Source organism: Ixodes scapularis, unplaced genomic scaffold, assembly GCF_016920785.2.
Source record: "Ixodes scapularis isolate PalLabHiFi unplaced genomic scaffold, ASM1692078v2 PGA_scaffold1__304_contigs__length_218370807, whole genome shotgun sequence".
In the NCBI taxonomy this organism is placed as follows: Eukaryota; Metazoa; Arthropoda; class Arachnida; order Ixodida; family Ixodidae; genus Ixodes; species Ixodes scapularis.
Genome location: NW_024609846.1, coordinates 177,183,263 through 177,189,262, shown reverse-complemented (window position 1 = coordinate 177,189,262; position 6,000 = coordinate 177,183,263).

Here is a 6,000-nt window from a genome sequence, read left to right as displayed (position 1 = left end):
AGCCCCACTTCCCCCGTGCGTTCTGATTGGCTTGCGGCGAGAAAATCTTTTTTCCAGCGTTCAAAATTGATCCCAGAGGGATCTTGCTCTCCGCCGGAAATTGCTGCCTGCTTTCGTCGCCGGGCGTCAGAATTCTCGCGGATCCAGCCGCCGGCTCGCAAGTGTGAACGAGGCATTAGCCGTGAACGCAAGGACGCAATCGCGCTGCTTCGCGCTGCCCGCTATTGTTTTGGTAACGCCGAGTTCTTTTTTGTGCTTATTCATCACGTTTGTGTGCAGGATGCCGCTCTATTGCGCGGCAGAGGGCTGCAGCATCAGCGTGCTGAAATATGAGACGCCGACCCACTGGTTTCCGAACAATGAGACATCCCGAAGCGTATATGGATCCGTCTCGGGCGTCCCTCGTCTCTCGGGCGCCGGTGAAAACCGATCGCTTGTACGGTGACCATTTTTGCGATGCGGACTATGAAAGGCGACACCCTGTCCTTAGAAGTCCGGGTCTTCCTGCCAAGAATATTCACTTGCTACCAGGAATTGTGCCGACTATATTTTTCTAAGGAAAAACACAAAAAAAGTGAAAGCCTCTTACAACTCCATGTAACGCCGAATTAGAGCGCAGCTCTTGAGGAGGAGGGAAGGGTACTGGGGGGGGGGGGGGGGGTTCACCTAACCAGGGGGGTCACGTGACCTTGGGGGGTCATGTGACCTTGAGGGTCACCTGACCCCCCCAATGCCGAAGATGTCATCACTGACGTCATTGATGACGTCATCAGTGACGATGACGATGCGGATACCGATGACGTCATTAGTGACGTCACTGATGACTTCACCAGTGACGATGACGATGCGAATGTCGGTGACGTCATCAGTGACATCACTGATGACGTCATTAGTGATGATGACGATGACGATGCGGATGCCGGTGACGACATCAGTGACGTCACTGATGACATCATCAGTGTTGATGACGTGGACGATGCGGATGTCGGTAACGTCATCAGTGATGATGACGATGACGATGCGGATGCCGGTGACGTCATCAGTGATGATGACGATGACGATGTGGATGCCGGTGACGTCATCAGTGACGTCACTAATGACGTCATCAGTGGTGATGACGTCATCAGTGATGATGACGATGACGATGTAGATGCCGGTGACGTCATCAGTGACGATGACGTCATCGGGGGTCACGTGACCTCAAGAGAGTCATGTGACCCCGGTGGGGGGCTCGCGCGGTGCATTATGGGACATTTCCCATAATGCACCGCGCGGTTACGCCGACGGCGACGGCGACGCCGACGCCGCTCAAGCCGGAAACGGGCCCCTAAGAGCTGCGCTCTAAAAAGTGAAATCCGTTTACAACTCCCTGTGACGCCGAATTAGAGCGCAGCTCTTGAGGAGGAGGAGGGAAGGGTACTGGGGGGGGGGGGGGGTTAAGTGACCTTGGGGGGGGGGGGGGGGTCACGTGACCCAGGGGGGTCACGTGACGATGACGATGCCGATGACGTCATCAGTAACGATGACGATGCGGATACCGATGACGTCATCAGTGACGTCACTGATGACGTCATCAGTGATGATGGCAACGACGATGCGGATGCCGGTGACGTCACCAGTGATGATGACGATGACGATGCGGATGCCGGTGACGTTATCAGTGATGATGACGATGACGATGCGGATGCCGGTGACATCATCAGTGATGATGACGATGACGATGCGGATGCCGGTGACGTCATCAGTGACGTCACTGATGACGTCATCAGTGATGATGACAATGACGATGCAGATGCCGGTGACGTCATCAGTGATGATGACGGTGACGATGCGGACGCCGGTGACGTCATCAGTGACGTCACTGATGACGTCATCAGTGATGATGACGCTGACGATGCGGATGCCGGTGACGTCACTGATGACGTCATCGGGGGTCACGTGACCCGGGGTCACGTGACTCCAAGTTGGCCAATTATTATTAAATGCAGACCATTTCTCGGCGACCACGACCCCCTTCAAATTTTTGTCGGGCGATCGGTTGGCCTGTGGGATGGTTCGTATGGTTCTAGCCCAAATTGCCTGTCTTTCACCATGTGCGAGAGTAACTACTCTTTCTCGCTGACATCTTCCGAGTCCATTTGGTAATCAAAACACTGGTGCTCTCGAATTCATACATCATTGCGGAATGCACCGCGGGCTACAAGGACCAAAATGAATACGTCACGATGGTTTTCGTGCAGCTGTGCAGTCCTCCGCCACTCCAAAACGTGAGATTGTAACACGCAAAAGCCACCACGTGGCGTCGCTTAATATCAAGCCAGCCTTTGGCTGTGCTGAGAAGCCTGACGTCATTATTGTGACAGAGTCGCCATGAAGCATCGTACGCCTCGGTGGCTGATTTCGAAGCTCTCGCTAATATCGGATGGTCGAAATGAAAAATATAGCAATTAGCTCAAAATACTAAGCCTATATTTATCTTTTTCACGTGCTTCAGCAATAAAACGTTTTTTATTCCATTCCTTTTGTGTACCCATTTATATCAATGGCTGAAAAAACAACATGTTCATTACCACATAGAGTGGATAAATTGCCTGCAAGATTCCTATTAAAAGTAATAGTATTAAAACACCACAAACTTTACTTTTAAATGCTATTAATTAAAATTAGTGCGAATTGTCCTCAGTATTCTGATGGGAAATGTTTTGCACATATTTTTTCAGTGCGCACATTGGTAAAACTATTACCGTGAACGGACAAATTATGCTTAAATTTGTATAGACAACTCTACTTTCGGCCCACGTCCCGACCTATATGAGTATACCACGTGTACAACGCCGTGCTACTTCTGTTCCAGGCAATTATACGGTCTTTTTGTATCTGCTTCTTTTGTGTGTTTTCCTTTTTTATTTCGATGACTTGCCAGAGTAAAGATGTTTGTTCTTATACTTCTACCGTTGCTGGATGCCTGGAGAAGATTTCACAGCCGCCACCATAACGCCAAGCAGACTAATTTTAGAAACGAAAATCCTTCGAGAGGTAAAGCCCAATTATTTGCAGCGAAAACATTTTTTTTCTACTCTCGTCGTCCCCGTCGCCTTAACCCCTCGGGACAATGACGAACGACGGGCAACTTGGACACGCCGTGAAGCGCCGCACCGCAGAGACACCTCGCGTCCTAGCAAAAAGAGACGAGAGAGGACGGCTCAAAGACATCGTGATGCATGTCACGCCGCTGCTCAAGGAAGCAGGAAGATGCGGAAACGCTACCTGCAACCCGACACGGCATTTTCGCACTGCTTCTGACGTATACAAACGAAAGCAAAACCAAACCTGCGAAAGGTCTGCAGTGCGGTACACAGCGCGCCCCATTGCGGTGCGATGCGGACGCGCCCGTCTTCCTTTGAAACGAGCGACGCGTGACTACGCATCTCTGAACGTCCTCCCGTGTACTAAGAAAGCTTGAAACTCCGAACGCCTGCTCCTCGTAAATAGAACCTTGTTTTTTTTTAAAGACGCGTTCTAAATATTTGTAATACAATCTTACGGCATTCCTTTGTATGAAGTGAAAAAAACTAAGAAAGCTCGAAGCTACAAAAGCCAGCTTCGAGTAAATAGAACGTTATTTTTAGAGACGCGTTCTAAATAGTTGTAATACAATCTTACGACATTCCTTTGTATGAAGCGAACAACAAATACGCTTATTTTTGTGTGTTCACGCACTTTTCAACAGTGGCTATTTATTCGGGGGCTTATACGCGTCGCGGGTGTGATAACGAGTAAATAGCTAGGCTAAGCGAAGCGTTTAATGTCCCTAGATTAATGTGGCACGCATCAGAACTTATCACGTCAAGACAGCCTGACGAGATAATGCAGATCGTCATAACAGCACGCGTCAAGATTGCATGCTGAACATAAAATTTGGCGCAAAATACTCAATATTACTAAGTAAAGAGTAAAGAGGCTCGCGCTCCATCCCAACGCGCGTAAGCTCTTGCATGCGAATTGTTACTTTACATATTGAATGAGAACCGGGCTTTCAAGTTGGCTTGCTGAAATCGATCGAGAACAATAGTCACTGGCAAATTAGATACGCAGGGCGTGCTTTAGCATGTTCGCTCTCATCGCTTCGGGATTCTTTTTTAGCATTTTTATCGACCGTATATAGCTAATGCGTTCGATTGCGCAATGTTAATGGTCTGGATGATTTTACTTCAGTCAACACCTCCGGTAAAGGTTTCCGGCGCACAGCACCTTAATACTGAAAAATGAAAATAAATGAAAAAAAAAAAAAACTGAAAGCATCTTTTTTTTTTTCTTTTTTTAGAAAATTAAGGCATAAACGACAAACCAATCGGAAGTGGAAAATCAATAGTGCTCTCACGTAAACCGTTTACGGTCATTGTTTTAGCTTGGAAACTAGAAAAAATGAGAGTATAAGGCACAAAAAAACGCGGAAGCTTTATATGTATAAAAAATGTTAGAACTGTTACTTCACAGTGATCCGCTTCATGATTTGTTTGTCTCTTCGAGGCATTTTAGTTGTAGTTTTCCACGTTATTAGATACCTATATAGCTTGTGCTAACACCCCTGAAAACTCCGCGTATCCTTCATGGCGGCGATTGTTTTATTCTCTCTCTCTCTCTCTCTCTATATATATATATATACATATAGATATAGATATATATGGTTGATCGGAAGAAACAACTCCTTGCACTTTAGCCCACAACTGCCGAGCTCGACAGGGTAAATACGAAGAAACAGAGACGTTTTCTGTCCGGGTTTCTTTTCCAACCACTGTCTAAATGGTCTCCTCCTTCTGCCCCAATTTCTGGTAATAGTCATGGTAAACTTCTCCCAGCTCGCCTTCGCACTCGAACTTCCTGCTGTGATTGTCTTTCATTTTAAGACCACTCAATCCTATCCTTGCTCGAAGCTCACGTTTCGCACTTCCGGGATGCATTAGTAGACTTCATACTTATTTTCGGACTAACCCTTTAGATCGGAAATCAAAAAAAGAGTCAAAGGAGATGCCAAGCACCCCCTCCCGATTTCCACTTTTTTCGTAATGACCTTGGCCAGCCAACCGTCAAAAGGACGAAACTAAAATGACTAGGAAACGATTCAGATGGTGAGCAGATGTATAGTAATGTCGGCTTTTCTTGACTACCCATTGCAAACATTCAATATATACCTTTAAGGTCTAGCTTTTGTTGAAATAGGTCAGATCCAATGAATAATAACCTAAAGCCTCCCATGAAATCGGAGAATAGAAATTTAAAGGGAAAATGTATGACACGGGGGAAGGTGTCCATGAATCGGCGATTACAATCAAGAAGGATGAATGTTTTGTAGATTTTAAGAAACAGACAAAAAGGACGCATTAAGCCGGGGTCACACTCCTTATTGATCATAGAAAAGACAGTCTGCATACAGATTCGAATGCGAGTCACCAAGAGATCTGTGCTTCGAGTGCCGCGTGGCAATGAGTTTAATGCGAAAACTTGAAACGCGGCATTCGAACCACGGATATTGCGGTGACTCGTGTTTGCAGACTGCCTTTAGTATGATCTATGACCAGTGTGACCCAGGTTTTAGGCGTGACCTCGTCTGACTCCTCTCAGACGTTCCTGGTTTACTATGGTAGGCAAATGTTTCCCGCTACAGATAGGACACATTTTCCGCTGATTAGTGATACTATATAATGGGCGGGCATTTTAGGTATTGTCATTGCAGCACGACTGTTGCGGCGTCGGTATTATTGGTTATTTGCCATACCTTTCGTGTTTGTGAGATGTACGAAAGCGTCCTAAAGAATCCGGAGCGGAGTACAACATCGCTCCGTTATATTATTCGTACCACTCTCAACAAACTGATACTTTCCATCTAGGTTTGAGAAAGGCCTTCGCAATGCAAATAAAAACATGTTGTGCGCTTTAGAAGTTGCCCGTGAAGTTACTCTAAACTACGTATTATTAAAAAACATATTTTGCACTGACGCT